The sequence below is a fragment of the Erpetoichthys calabaricus genome, chromosome 8 (genome assembly GCF_900747795.2).
Source record: "Erpetoichthys calabaricus chromosome 8, fErpCal1.3, whole genome shotgun sequence".
NCBI lineage: Eukaryota > Metazoa > Chordata > Cladistia > Polypteriformes > Polypteridae > Erpetoichthys > Erpetoichthys calabaricus.
Window position 1 is genome coordinate 193,751,458 of NC_041401.2, and position 16,410 is coordinate 193,767,867.

At 42.4% G+C, this 16,410-nt stretch overlaps 1 protein-coding gene across 1 annotated transcript in view; it reads left to right on the plus strand.

Moving 5' to 3' along the window:
* The first annotated feature begins 1,287 nt into the window (after positions 1–1,287).
* creb1b (cAMP responsive element binding protein 1b) overlaps positions 1,288–16,410 on the plus strand; it is a 54,687-nt gene continuing 39,564 nt past the window's right edge. Inside the window, exon 1 of the mRNA XM_028808033.2 lies at positions 1,288–1,453. The gene's annotated coding sequence lies outside the window, so the exon portion shown is untranslated. The remainder of the gene's footprint in view (positions 1,454–16,410) is intronic.

Sequence of the window (16,410 nt, forward strand, 5' to 3'; positions counted from 1 at the left end):
CCCTGGGATTGGCTCCAGCAGACCCCCGTGACCCTGTGTTAGGATATAGTGGGTTAGATAATGGATGGATGGTTATTTGAAGTTATCGGGATTAGTTTTGTCAATAGTAAAGAGTGAATTTTAGAGTTCCAGACATTCCTATTGCTAAAACTTGATTAAAATCAAGTAAGATATTTGAATGTTCTTATAAAACGAAACTCGCGAAGTAATCGATCACTTTCCAGTTCAAAGACGTCAGATCTCTGCTTAGAAACCGCATTGTATCAACGGTATGTAGCATATTTTGAAGGTAGTAAAATATCGAATTGACAGACCTTGGCTGGAAATAAATAATGAAATGTATTGTTTAAGATGTACAGTATAGGTAATTTTCAGTAGAATATATTGTAATTTTTCTATTTTTTCAGAAAAGGTATTTTACTTTCACCATTCACAGTATTTTTACCCTTACATTTCCTGACATTTTTTACAGTGTGGCTGACGCTTTCATCCAAAGCGACTTACAACCTCTGAGGTACGACGGGTTACATTTGTTTTTTCCAATTGGAGCACAGGCGGGTGAAGTGATTTGCTCAGGGTCACACAGTGGCCGTGGTGGGACACTCTCATACAGCTCACTGTTTGATAAAAGTGCTGATGGTCAATTGCATGTGTTGGTTGAACCAAATTGATGAATTAAAAAAGAAAAGGCCATGTAGACAGACTAAAGTGGACAGCCCGTACTACTGTATGCATTTATATTTGTCTGATTACTTGCAATTAACTTCTATTTGTACTTCTGGTTAGATACAAAACTGCATTTTGTTGCCACGGTACATTGTTCAGTGACAATAACGTTGAATCTAATCTAATCTAATCGGATTCCATTGCTCATAACAATTTCTTAATATTTCATCGATACGGTTATAACCTTCAGTTCGCCGCCACATTCTGGGTTTCGTCCACCTTCCCTCTCCCATGACAGTCGCGCATTTCGCTGTTGCTGGCAGCTGCGCATCTTATCGCAAAGCCCCGCAAGACAATCAGACGTAATAATTTGCATTATTGCTGTTAATTTTTCCCCACACTGTTGTTTACCCACGTTTTATTGCTCTTTTATGAGCCCCGTGTGCTAATCGCATTGTCATTTCGGCTCTTCTTGATCGCCCTCTGGGCAGTAGCTTGCAGGCATCTCAACTGTCGCAATTACTCGGACGGATTCTGCGCGCTCTTCGGCAGTTTCCGGCTCCACTCGTTCGTCGCTCGGCAACACTCGGCGCCCATTCGACGAGTCGTCTGCAGCTTCGGCTTCACTCGATTGGTGTGCTGCTGAGCTAATTTTCGTCTCCCTCGTTCTCCGTGTTGTTGTTCACGGTGACGCGGCGGAGGTGTAGCCTGACGCGGTCTCTTACGTGTCGGCCTGAATAAAAGTGGAGCTCCGGGGGCCCGGGAGTGACGGAGGGAGCCTGTACCGGTAAGAGAAGACAAGTGTCCGGGGGGTGGAGGGAGACAGGACAAGGCCTGGAGAGGGTGCCAGGCTTGTTCACATCGGCCCGGGGGAAACAAAGAGATCATGGCGGCTGCGGGGCTCGCAGGCAGCCGAAGAGGGAGGGGAGGCTGCGGCTGGGAGACAGGCAGAGGGGCGCGGGAGTCGGGGATAAGAGCAAGCGCGGGGTGTTGCTGAACTGGCTTCTCTTGTCACGGCGTGCCGCTCGGCTGTGCACGTTCAATCCAGTTTGCTCTGCATTTTCTTCATACCCCAATAAAAAAAGAAAGAAAAAGAAAACACCCAAACTTGCTTATTTATTTATTTCATGCTTTGCACCTCCAGTGAAGTGTGTGTGTGTGCAGGAGTGATCGAGAGTGTGAATGTGAATGAGGGTGCGCGCGCGCTCCCTCTTTGCATTTTATATGTAAAAAAAAAAAAAAAAAAATCCGGCAAATCCAATTTTTGGGGGTCATTTTTGTACGCGTTTATTAACCGCTCGAGTCAAATGCGTGGCGTTTGATGGAAGTGGAAGCTCAGGCTGTCGCTCCGGGGGACCGTTTTCACTTTTAAGGGCGCGAGTAGAGACTTGTTTAGAGATTTTCTTTTTGTATTCTTAAAAGCGTTGGTTCAGATCCTTTAGGAGTGTTTTATAACCGCGATGAGTGGGCCGATTTTTTTTGTACACTGGAACATCGGGTTCATTTCATCCATTCTTTTTTTTTTTGCAATCGGTGCTTTAAAAACGCGGCATTTTGTTTGACGACCCCCTCCCCCTTAAGTCTCCTTTATTTTTGACACACGGATCAAGGCGGCGATATATCCGAATAAGTGTCAGTCTTATTATTCTATATCTCCAGTTGAAAGTTTCATATTTTTATAATAAGATCGCGCTGTGCACCGTTTTAAGAATGAGGCATGGCATCAAGCCCTCGAGCAGTTGCGCGCAGCGTGCCGGGCTACACTTATGCAAATGAGGGCTGCTTTTTAAAAAAAAATCAATTCGATGTATAAAATGGCGGGCACATTTGGGCGTTGCTGATTTTATTTTAATTTCATGACTTTATTTTCAGTTGATGTAGGGGCTTGTAGGCGAGGGAGCGGCCGGCAAGTCCCTTGGATGTGAAGGCGTAGGTGACAGCAGTCTGCGCCGACAGGCGACACCGTTAACTGAAGAGCTGCTCGAAAACGGAGAGTTCAGTTGTCGTTATGAAATCGACAACGTTTCCATCCATCCATTGTCCAACCCGCTGAATCCGAACACAGGGTCACGGGGGTCTGCTGGAGCCAATCCCAGCCAACACAGGGCACAAGGCAGGAACCAATCCCGGGCAGGGTGCCAACCCACCGCAGGACACACACAAACACACCCACACACCAAGCACACACTAGGGCCAATTTAGAATCGCCAATCCACCTAACCTGCATGTCTTTGGACTGTGGGAGGAAACCCACGCAGACACGGGGAGAACATGCAAACTCCACGCAGGGAGGACCCGGGAAGCGAACCCAGGTCCCCAGATCTCCCAACTGCGAGGCAGCAGCGCTACCCACTGCGCCACCGTGCCGCCCTCGACAATGTTTTCTTCTTGAAATTTTGTTTTAAAAAGAAATGTTTTCTTTTCAGGCCAGAGGTCCTCAGTACCTTTGCACGGCTAGGGGGTTTTGGGGCCCGGGGTCTGCAGGTCTTTCATCCAATCGATTTCTTCGATAAGTCAACTCCATTTAGTTTTGAGTAGCGCACTTCACATGGTCCAGGCGCAGAGCTCTGTAACAAGTTTAGAGGTAAACACTAGTTACACATTTTATAAATTACAAAAATGTATACATATACTTGTAGATACACTGCCTGGCCAAAAAAAAAAGGTCACACATTCTAATATTTCGTTGGACCGCCTTTAGCTTTAATTACGGCACGCATTCGCTGTGGCATTGTTTTGATAAGCTTCTGCAATGTCACAAGATTTAGTTCCATCCAGTGTTGCATTAATTTTTCACCAAGATCTTGCATTGATGATGGTAGAGTCTGACTGCCTCTCTTCTTACCCTGATGCACCCATCACCCTGGAACAGGGTAAATCTGGACTCATCAGACCACATGACCTTCTTCCATTGCTCCAGAGTCCAATCTTTATGCTCCCTAGCAAACTGAAGCCTTTTTTTCCGGTTTGCCTCACTCATTAGTGGTTTTCTTACGGCTACACAGCTGTTCAGTCCCAATCCCTTGAGTTCCCTTCGCATTGTGCGTGTGGAAATGTTCTTACTTTCACTATTAAACATAGACCTGAGTTCTACTGTTGTTTTTCTTCGATTTGATTTCACCAAACGTTTAAGTGATCGCTGATCACGATCATTCAGGATTTTTTTCCGGCCACATTTCTTCCTCAAAGTCGATGGGTCCCCACTATCCTTCCAGTTTTTAGTAATGCGTTGGACAGTTCTTAACCCAATTTTAGTAGTTTCTGCAATCTCCTTAGATGTTTTCTCTGCTTGATGCATGCCAATGATTTGACCCTTCTCAAACAGACTAACATTTTTTCCACGACCGCAAGATGTGTCTTTCGACATGGTTGTTTAAGAAATGAGAAGCAACTCATTGCAGCAGTTGGGGTTAAATAACTAGTTGCAAGCTGTAGTACTAGGGTGTTGTACCGTGTTAGCCATTATGAATGTAGAGAAAAGCCAAGCAAAATGACACCTTTTATTGGCTAACTAGAAAGATTACAATATGCAAGCTTTCGAGGCAACTCAGGCCCCTTCTTCTTGCCTGAAGAAGGGGCCTGAGTTGCCTCGAAAGCTTGCATATTGTAATCTTTCTAGTTAGCCAATAAAAGGTGTCATTTTGCTTGGCTTTTCTCTAGTTGCAAGCTGAAAGATAATCGCCCATGCAGTAATTATCTTATAGGAGGCTCGTACCTATTTGCTAAGTTAAATCCAGGTGGTGACTTTTTTTTTGGCCAGGCAGTGTAGTTGGTGCTTTGTGTCCCATGGGCAACATTCCACTTTTTACAGTAGTATTATACTTGAGAATTAAAAATGTTAGGTTTAAATATACACCTGGAGAGGGGAAACTTAAAAGTATCTATTATGAGAGGAACCCGGACATTTTAGTTGGGGTTTACAGATACCTGAGTAATCAATGCAGTGCAAAGTTTTTAGCGCATTCTTATATTGAGGGTCCCTTGGAGTTTCAAGCGCATTGAAATACACCAACATCATCAGAGTGATGAGTGGCCATGAGGTGGAGGGTGCAGTCGGCGTGTTTGGCTCCCTTTTGGAGTTTCGATTGTGCTGATATTCCTACATTTTATCAAAGAGCAGAAGGGTCGAGGAGGGTCCCACATCAAGTTTTTAACTAAACACCTCACACCTTGTTTGTTTGGTGTAGTCTTTTCGAACCCTGGTGCGATTTCCTTGAACGTCCGGTCCGTTTAGGTGGATGTGATGACATCAATCACACTCTGGCACAGAGCAAAACAACCGTAACAAGAAAGGGTGCTCTCGGGGTGGTAATAAGTGAACTTTGGAGTGTCTCTCATGATGTATGAATGTGATGTGATGTAACACGGGGCCCATCTAATTGGCAAGCTTTATTGGGGTGAATGGCGCGTTCTCGTCAAGAGTTATTCTAATTCTCAGGAAATAATTTAACAATCAATAACAACCTCTTCTAACTTGGTTATATTTAAGAGGGCAGTCACAGAGAGGCATTCTAACGGTGTATTGCTGAAGGTATGGAGTTGATTTTCTTGGCACACTTCTGTTGAATAATCTGTTGGATAAAAGTCCTCAAGGCTAATGTGTCGTAGAGCAGGGGTCCTCAATCACAGTCCTGGAGGGCTGCAGTGGCTGCAGGTTTTTGTTCTAACCCGGTTGCTTAATTAGAAAGCAATTCTTCTCAATAATTTAATTTCATGGCTTGTTAGAGGTTTAACTCTGCCATGTCAGGCCCCTACGCAAACACGGGACATGAACTCAGGTCTCCTTACTGAAAGGCAACAGAGCTACCGCTGCACCTCCATGCCGCCCATAAAGGGATCTCTCTGCCCACGGATACCCTCCACTTGCACTGTAGACTATATATTATAGTGACTTGATGTGTGAATTATGTGACACAAGTAATGTGGATGTTTTTATATTGTTGGCTGTGGTCCAGCATTGATTTCCATAAACACCCATTCTATTATAAAGTCTGAGGTCTCCATTCTCCATTAAAATGTGATATTACAATTTTTTCTCATTCGTCACAACATTTCACTACCTGAGGTGAATAACATAAGAACATATTTTTGGATGAAGTATTTCTTAAAATCAGTTTCGTAATTCGGTGGGTGTCTCTTGAAGTGATTTTTACCAGCTCAGCATGCTACAACGTAGAAGATCACACTAGCAATCACACAGTTATGGGCATTAAAAGTATGCCACTATCCAAAATGAAGGACTGAAGGTTCCTAATAATAATTAAAAAAAAGAGTCTGCACTGCTGTTTGTTTTTTAATTCGTCTGTGCTACTAGACCAATTCCCCTTGTCATTGATGTGGACCCCCAAGTCCTTGTTCCACATCCACTCCCTGAGTAGTGACTGGGCGTAAAGGTCCTTTAGTGCAGCAATAGCCATTAATGAGTGTCCTACTTGTGGTGATGCTGAGTTGCAGACAACTCTTAAAGTTCTCCCCCAGACTCCTTTCCTCTGTCTGGACCTCCTTATCTATACACCCCATTAGTGCAGAATCATCGGAGAGTTTCTGTAAGTGACATGACCTGGTTTTAAATTTGAGGTTCAAGATGTACAGAGTGAAGAAAAAGAGAGGCAGGACTGTTCCTTGGGATCCTCCAGTGTTGCCCATATCACAGACACACAAGACAGCTGATTTGGTTAATCACATAGTATGGCAGAGCAATTTCAAATTATTTATTGTAAATTGATCCTAACAATATCTGCCAATTAATAATCACATAATTCATACACATAAAGGTCCAGATTTGTTCAAACATACAAGCAAAGCCATTCCAAACTGATTAACAGAAATGGAACCTTACAGTGTCTGTCCAATGCCAATATCGCTGAACTATTACCCACTGACAGTGGAAAATTAAAAAGTACATTCAGTAGCATCCTTAAGAGGTTATAAATCTCTGGCAGGTCTGTGAACGGCAAAGTCTGACACAGTTATGGTCCGATGGATCGAAATTGTCTTTAATGACCTCTTGGGCATGGCCATCAGCAGTGTGTCTGTCTGTGGAGAGAGTGTCGACCTCGTCGAGAGGTTTACTTACCTTGGCAGTGACATTCATGTCTCTGGTGACTCTTCCTATGAAGTCAGTAGACGGATTGGGAGAGCATGGAGGGTCATGAGGTCACTGGAAAGGGGTGTGTGGCACTCCCGATATCTGCAAAAGGACGAAGGTCCAAGTCTTTAGAGTCCTGGTGCTTCCTGTCTTGCTATATGGTTGCGAGACATGAACGCTATTCAGTGACCAGAGACAAAGACTGGACTCCTTTGGTACTGTCTCTCTACAGAAAATCCTTGGGTACCGTTGGTTTGACTTTGTGTCTAATGAGTGGTTGTTCATGGAGTCCCGAATGAGGCACATTACCTGCACTGTGAGGGAGTGTCAGTTATGGCAGTATGGCCATGTGGCGCGTTTCCCCAAAGGTGATCCAGCTCACAGGATCCTCATTGTTGGGGACCCGAGTGGCTGAACCAGGCCAAGGAGTCACCCACGTAACACCTGGCTTCGGCAGATAGAGGGTCATTTCCGGAGGGTGGGACTGGACCGGGTGTCTGCCTGGGGGGTTGCCAATTGGGATCTCGAGTTGTTTTGTCATGTAGTGCTTGCAGCAACACACTGTACCAGTGGATGTTCCCCAACTTGACTTGACTTGGATTGAAATGGCATCCACAATTATGCAAATACTGTATTATTATTATTATTTTTTTAATTTTATTTATTTTATTGTAATCATTCCATACAAATAGATCAATTTATAAGAAAAAAAAAAATTGAAGACAAATCAAACCTCACCCCTGAGAAGGAGAGCTTAGCCAAAGGAGAATTGCTTAGGACTTTTTAATAAGGCAACAATAAACAAAAGAAAGGAAGAAATATATATAGGTAAATAAAAAAAAAGTTATGCAAATATTATACCGGTCCATCATGGTGAAGAGAGCCAAGCTGGAAGGCAAAGCTCTCGATGTTCCTGTCCTCGCATTTGATCAAAAGATTTCATCAGTGACCAAAAGAATTAGATCACAGATGCTGGCAGCAGAAATTAGTTCCCTTCACAGGGTGTCTGGAGCAGCCATTCGGGAGCGGCTCAAAGTGGAGCCACTGCTTCTCTGAATTGACAGCAGCCAGTTGAGGTGGTTCAGTCATCTGAGTAGGATGCCTTCCTCGGGAGGTGTTTTGGTTTGCCCAACTGGGTGGAGACCGCAGTGCATACCCAGGACATGCTGGAGAGATTATATTTCTTGGCTGGCACAGGAATACCTCGGTATTATCCCCACCAGATGAGGTGGCAAGGAAAAGGGATGTAATGGCATCTTCACTCACACTGCTGCTTCTGTGAGCCAGACCAGGATCAATGGCAGAATTTGGATGGATGTCATCTACCAGTTTTCTTTACCTGTAATGTTTTCTCTTTTGATTTGGAGGTTTTCCTCCCACATCCCCAAAAAATGTGATAACGAGGTTGATTAAAGTTTCCAAATTGTCTTGAGTGTGAGTGTGTATGTGTGCATGCTTGAGTAGACCATGAGATGGACTGACAATGTGTCTTGGCCTGTTTTCTGACTTGTACCTTAGAATAAACTCTGAGCTCCCCGCTTGTTTTGAGAGTGACTGACAACTTCTGTTTTATTTACTGATTGGTCACGGTACCCTGGGGATGTGAGGAGGTGGTGAGGTTTTAGGAATGGGATTACTCGGGACCCTTGCAGAATGTACATTCTGAATTTCTACCAGTTTACCATGTAATCTTTACTCTTTGCTGAGATCTGCCTGTTGCCCTGGTGTCTATGTAAGTTTTTCTTTGGTATCTCCAGTCTCCTTCCCGTGTTCTCCAAACATTCTCCAAAGATGTGCTGGATCAATTGATTGTTGACTCCTTATTAACCCAGTTTGAGTATGAGTGTACACTTTGATGGACTGTCACCCTTTCCAGTGATGTTTCCGTCCTTACCTGAGGTCCAGTACTGCCTGTATAAGCCCCTGCTACCCTGGATTGATTTGAAATCATTTAAAAAATTATTGACTTTATGATTTATTACTGGATGGCCCCAGAGCCTAAGGGACGAGACAAAGGTGGGAGATTAGGAATGGCTTTCTCTAGACATTTGCAGAATATACAGTATATCCTACTATGTAATGGGTCTCTGTCATTTTCACATTCTCCCCATGTCACCGTGGGTTTTTCTTCCCATATTTCCAAAGATTTATATGTCAGTGAATTGCCAACCCCTTATTGGCCCATTCCAAGTGTGAATGTAACTCTAGTGTTGGGTTCTTTAGTTAATAGAATGGTGAATTTAGTCCATTATTGTGCATTTTTCATCCCCTTTGTAGTTAAAATATATGTCATTTAAAAAGCCAAGGGTCATATAAAATATTTCGAGGGTCCACAAAACCCTGAGACCAAGTTCCGCTTTTTTTTTTTTTTGTCACATAAGTTGTAAAAAATGAAATGTGCACTTCCCTTTTAATAAGATGGCTTCTCCTACTGCCATTTTCTGTTTACCCAGCAGCATCATGTTGTTTACTGTTGTGTTACCTTCTGTCATCTCTTTAATGCTCACGCAGTATTCAGTCCTCACTACTTTAGTTGACGCTACTGCTACACAACTGTTGTACTGTTTATGCTGTTGTGCATATTTTACGTAAATCTAGAAGATTCCACCAGGTGGCAATGCGAGAGATCATCACGGTGAGAAAATGTTCGGCTTTGCTGTGTAGTGTATTACCCGAAAACATCCATTAAATTCCGAGGACACCTTGCCACAATATCTCTGAAAAGGATGTTTAGTGATTCCATCCATCAATCCAGGGATGTGCCCATTCCAGCAAGCATTGGGCACGAGGCAGAAACAAACCCTGGATGGGGCATCCGCTCATCGTAAGGTGAATACAAGCACACAGAAATACACACTAGCGTCATTTTAGCGTCACCAAATCCCCAAACTTCATGCACCTGGAAGGAAACTGGAGCCCACTGTGGAAATCCACCAGGAAAACATGCAAACTCCAGGCAGGGAACACCAGGGACGTGACTCCCTGCGAGGCAGCAGTGCTACCGCTCTGCCATCGTACCTCCCCAGTATGTGTAATTATTATCAGTATTCATTATTTAAATGAAGTTAATGACTTATCTGTAAAATGTAACATACATACTTTAATGCATTTCATCATGAAAGTGATATCAAGTGTAAATAAAAGGATTCTGAATGTGCAGAGAGCCGGAATATCATAAATGTAATGTGTTCTGTGTGGCGATTGCTGTTGTCAGGTCAGGAGGAAGCCCAAGAAACTCGTAGTAATTAACAACTGGGTTGGTTTAAGATGACGTTTACGACAGTCTACTTTAATGATAAAGTAAACTACGAGGTTAAAGTGGACATTTCAAGATTAAATCTGAAATTTCCATTTTAATCACAAAATAGACCTTTTTACCATGCCTTTAATTTTTTACTCTGTGGCTCAAATACACTGCCTTACATTCTGATGCTGTTGTGAAGGTGCAAAAAAAAACAAAAAAAAAAAAAAGACGGCATAGAAGACGGGACGTGAGACTTTTAAAATGTATTGTGTCATTACGATGGGGAATATGCAACGCTTGAATATAAAAGCACCACAAATGCATTTGTATGTCGGCATTTTGTTTCACCACATTGAACCATTCATCAAACATCAAAGTAGGCACATCGGTCCTGTAGGATCCTCAAGGCGGCTTTCTGTCACATGTAGATAGTAAACAGAGACTCTGACATCAAGTTCTGACTTTTATCACACTGCGCCCCCCGAGTTTTTGCTGGTACTGCAACTTGCGCACGCATCATGTTAATTTCTGAGGACGTGCTCAGAGGACACGTCAAATGAACACACGGCAGACATGAGATGTGCACGTATGCGTTCTGAGCATGAAGTATAAACGAGCCCTTAGAAGTCTTCAGTTGCTTTCTATTTTCTTAATAGTCACATATGTTTGAACTTCTTTTATTTATACTGTTAACTAAATTTGGTTGTGGTGGGTCTGATTAGCAGCAGGGTTTTCATGGAGCCAGAATTCAGTTGTGCTGAGTTTGTGCTTGACATCAGTTGAACACTGGGTGTTTGCTTTCAAATTTGTAATCCTCTAAAGAGCTAGTAAATCAAATATCACATCATCTTCTCTATGTATTTTTGTCCATATGGAAAGCAAAATACATGTCTCTCTTCAGGGCTATGGCAGGCAGTGCACACATTGCCAATGGCTTTGTAAAGACACTGACTGCCTGGTGGTCAATAAGGAGCAGTCAGTTTCATAATTGCAGTCAGTTCTTTGATTTACTTCATCTCCTTGGTGTTAACCCCAAGCATGACTCAGGCTTTTAATTCAGTGTAGTTCCAGTTAACCACGAGTCGGAAGTGGGGTGACATGTAATGATCCCGCTTTACATTTTTAGACTGAAATAACACCCGTGAGAGTATTCTGCTGCCATCTAGTGGAAGAAATAACATCATGCTGCCAATATTTCTATGTGTTTTACAAATCTGAAGTAACTCATCAATATCCATGAGTGAGGTGGAGCCTCCAACTATAAACACAGACAAACAAAAAAGCCATGAAGGGAGTTTTAGAACGATCTGAAAGTGAGCAGTATCGATGACGATGTGAACTGCTCATCAGACGTTGATATGGAAAGTGACACTGATGCGTGCTATGGCACTCACTGTATGACCAAACCATCGTGACATGCCTGGTGAATGTGGTTTTGTGAAACGTCACCGTGGTGCAACAGTGACAAAAAGGCAAAATAACTGTGATCAAGTGCAAGGACAAGCAAGACGTTAGTCCCCTAAGCACTGTTCACAATCTGACGATTTGTGTTGGGGTGAGAAATATGGAAGTCACTAAAGCCTTGCACTGTGGTATCCTGCAATAACACAAGGAGTACATCGATTGTCTGGATCAGGCACTGACATTCTAATTTACAAGCAACAAAAAGCCTGAGTTGCCTCGAAAGCTTGCATATTATAAACTTTTTAGTTTGCCATTAAAAGGGGTCATTTTGCTTGACTTCTCACTACATCCATAATGGCTAGCATGGTACAACACCCTAGTACTACAAGCAACATAAAAAAGAATTAAGAAAAGTGTGTTAAAAATAAATAAATACTCTTCTACTGTCCCAATTGCGACATTAGGCAGTGCGTTGGTGACGGTCTTAAAACATGCCTCACAAAGGACGTGTACTAAATTTGCATCAGTACAGCAGTGGACACTCAACAGAGACCTTTTCTACTGTATTTACACTGATGTTTTAGTATGTCCACGTTTCTCTTACACATAATGACACTTTTTTTTCTTGTTGAAAAAATTTCAACACTTCATTTTATTTTTTCCAGGGATAAACATAACACTAAGTAGGTTAAGAAAGCAAATCAAGTCTGTTGGAATTTAAAGGTGTATTTCTGTCTCTCTGTCTGAGTGGTAAAGTTGCAGGGAAGCAGGAGTGATCCTGCCCTAAATATGTGGGTTAAGAAAAGTATTAGATGGTCTGATGGATGGATGGATGGATGTGTGAGTGGTAAAGTGTACACTTTGAGAACCATTCCTTATAGTTTTGTATCAACACTTCCTACAGTACTTGTTTAAATCCGTTTAATGTAACATTACATTTCTAACACTTATAAAGTATAGCCTAAATTACAACTTGACTAAAGCAAATTACGATTAAATGAATAAACTGAAAGCAGTGTGGCACAGTAGTTAGCACTTTGGTCTTCAAGCCCAGAGGCTGTGGGTTCAGATCTTGCTACTAATACTGAGTGACCATGAGCAAGTCACTTCACTTTCCCGTGCTCCAATTGGGTGGGGGAAAAAACAAAGAGAAATGTAACTAATCGTATCTCAAATGTGGCAAGTCACATTGGATAGCGGCGTGCCTTTCCATCTCTGTTTTTGCTACGATATTTAAGATTTTAATAAAAAGGAAAAGGCTTACAAAAACATACATGCAAACTTGTGTATTTGCATACTGATTTGAATTTATTTTGCAATGTTTTGATTAATCTATGTCTAATAATAAAAACAACTAAACATACAGTGCATTCCTTTTATGAAGATTTCATATTGTTGGGAGTATTGTATCATGAAGCCCGAGTCACAATGTGAATTGTATCATTGGAGTGTGTCAGGCCTACAGTGAAAGGATTTTTAGAGCAGAAAGCGGTCTTATTTCAAAAGGGAAGACAATAACCCTGCTTATAAACACAATACGAGAAATATAAAAACAGCACTAAATAAGCAGGGTATCTGTATAGGAGTACTGTATTCCAAAACAAGTAATGGCAAGTAGTCTTCTTCGTCTGTCCCCACTTCTATGTGTGGTGGTTGTGTTTGATCAGCCCTCTCCGAACAGCTCAGTCCCGCACCTCCTCACCACTCCAACCTTTTTCCTTCACATCTACTTCTACTTTATCCATGCACCTCTTCTTTGGCCTCCTTCGTTTTCTCTTCCCCTGTACTTCCATTCCCATCACTCTTTTGCCCCCATTGTCTCTCCTCATCGCATGGCCTACTCTCCTGGACTTTCCTAGTTATCTCTTCCACTTTTTTTTGTACCTTTGATCATCTCATTTTTTATTCTGTCTTTTTTTTTTTTTGTAACTCTACACGTCCATCTCAACATTCTCATGTCTGCCACTTGTAACCTCTTCTCCTGCTGTGCTCCTTTTACTGCTCGTGTCTCAGCTCCATGCATCATTGCTGGTCTTATAAACCTGACCTTTAACCTTTACCCTAATTCTTTGATCACACAATACTCCAGATACCTTCTTCCAATTGTTCCATCCACACTACACTCTGTGGATTTTCTCTTCATCTACTGTAATTCTCATCTTGCGCTACCACTGATCCTAGATATTTAAATTCATCCACTCTTGTGAATTTCCCCTTGGGATTAATAAAATCCTATCTATCTATCTATCTATCTATCTATCTATCTATCTATCTATCTATCTATCTATCTATCTATCTATCTATCTATCTATCTATCTATCTATCTATCTATCTATCTATCTATCTATCTATCTATCTATCTATCTATCTATCTATCTATCTATCTTTCTTTTCAGTGGCTCTCCCTGCAGGCACACTTCTGAAACCTGATCATTAAATCTCAGATTTTTTGTCTTCTTTCTATTTTTCTTCTATCCTCAATCCATCAAAGTCCTCCTCCATTCTTCCAGTTTCCTCTCCATGTCCTCTTTTCTGGTGCTACACAACACAATGTCATCAGCATAAAGCCTGCACCAGCGTTGGGGGGGGATTGCTCTTTTATCCCACAATTCAACACATCCATAATCAGATCATAGAAGTAAGGACATCAAGAAGATTTCTGTTGCAGGCTTCTTCTAATTGGAATATTGTCTACTTTTTAACCTTAGGCCTCACTCCTTCGTACATATCCCGGACAATCCACACATACTTCTCTAGACCTCCTTTCTCTGTCATGCACCTCCAGACCTCTTGACGTGACACTCTTTATAATGAGCCATCTCCAAATCAGTAAACGCCATATGCAGTCCTTTCTGGGTTTTTTTTTGATGCCCCTCTGAGTTGTCTCAATGCAAAGACTGCAGTTGTTCCTCTCCCTGGCATAAACCTAAACTGCTGCTCCCCTGTGGTGGTCTCTGCCCTAAGGCTTCTCCCTGTAACCCTTTCCCAAATTTGAATTGTGTGTGATATCAGCATTTTTCCCTTAATAGTTTCCACAATCCTGAACATCGCCCTTCTCTTTACTGTTCCTCCACTTCTCTGGTATTCTCTGTTCATTATTCTCCTGCATCAGATCCCACCACACATCTACTCCTCCTTCTCCCAATGCTCATCCACAGTTCTGCTGGTATTTTTTTGTTCTTTTCGGTGTCTTCTTTACTTCCTCCCTCCTTATTCTTGGCGCCTGCCCTGCCATTCTAAAATGCCTTTCCCTGACCCACTGATTAGTCATTCATGTTATCAAATGAATTGAGAAATTTAGACGGAGAACAGTCACCACTGCCATCCTTATATAGCCAGTAAATAATGACGCCATATCTCGCAACATAATTCAATTCAATTTATTTTTGTATAGCGCTCTTCACTGAGTGCAGGTGAAGAGTACTGGGACAAGTTCTCAGGTAAAATGTAAATAAAATCAGACAGGAAAAAGTTGGTCAAGTAAATTAACATACAGTGGATTCAGAAATGTTCAGACCCCTTCACTTTTTCACATTTTGTTATGTTGCAGCCTTGTTTTGAAATCATTTCAGTTCATTATTTCTGTCATAAGACAACATTTAGAGTGAACATCCCCTCCACACAACACAATGTCATCTGCACAAAGCACAAAGGGTCTGAATTGGGGGGGATTGGTCTTTTATTATGACTTGACAACTGAACAGTCAGTGTGGGTTCAAAAGAGGGACGTCCTGTTTTTACCAGAATTCTGGAATTCAATGAGGAAGCAATAAAAGGGTTTGATAAAAGTGGAGCATCTGATATTATTTATCTGGTCTTTCATAAGGCATTTGATGAGGTGCCATATGAGAGGGTGGGCATCAAACTAAAAGAAGTGGCACTTCAGGGTGAGGTTTGTAGATGGGTGCAAAATTGGCTCAGACACAGGAAGCAGAGGGTGATCGTATGTGGGACCTTACCTCAATTAGGTGCTGTTAAGAGTAGTGTCCAGCTGGGGTCAGTGCTGAAACTGCTTCTATTTTTAATATAAATGTATAAATGATTTGGATAGAAATATAAGTAACAAGCTGATTAAGTTTGCAGATGATACCAAGTTTGGTGGATTTGTAGGGAATCTGGAATCCGTTCAATTGTCACAAAGGGACATGGAGAGTGGACAGGTTTAGGCAGATTTGTGGCAGATGAAATTTAATATCAGTAAATCTAAAGTATTACACGTAGGAAGTAAAAGTGTGAGGTTTGAATACACAATGAGAGGTCTGAAAATCAAAAGTCCACCTTAGGAGTAGGACTTAGGAGTCGTAGTGGACTTGACACTATCAACTGCCAGCCAGTGTTCAGAAGCCATTAAGAAGGCTAACAGAATGTCAGGTTATATAGCGTCTTGACGTGTGCAGTACAAGTCACAGGAGGTTCTGCTCAGGCTTTATAACACACTGGTGAGGCCTCATCTGGAGTACTGGGTGCAGTTTGGGTCTCCATCGCTAGAAAAGGTCCAGAGGAGAGCAACTCGGCTGATTCCACTGCTACAAGGGATAAGTTAGGAGGAAAGATTAAAAGAGCTGAGTCTTTACAGTTTAAGAAAAAGAAGATTAAGAGGTGAACTGAGTGAGGTGTTTAAAGTGATGAAGGGAATTAGTCCATTGGTTCGAGACTGAGACTTTAAAATGAGTTCATCAAGAATACAGGGACACAGTTGGAAACTTCCATCCATCCATCCATCCATTATCCAACCCACTATACCCTAACTACAGGGTCACGGGGGTCTGCTGGAGCCAATCCCAGCCAACACAGGGCACAAGGCAGGAAACAAACCCCGGGCAGGGCGCCAGCTCACCACAGAGCACCCACACTCCAAGCACACACTAGGGACAATTTAGAATCACCAATGCACCTAACCTGCATGTCTTTGGACTCTGGGAGGAAATCCACGCAAACACGGGGAAAACATGCAAACTCCACACCGGGAGGACCCAGGAAGTGAACCTGAGTCTCCTAACTGTGAGGC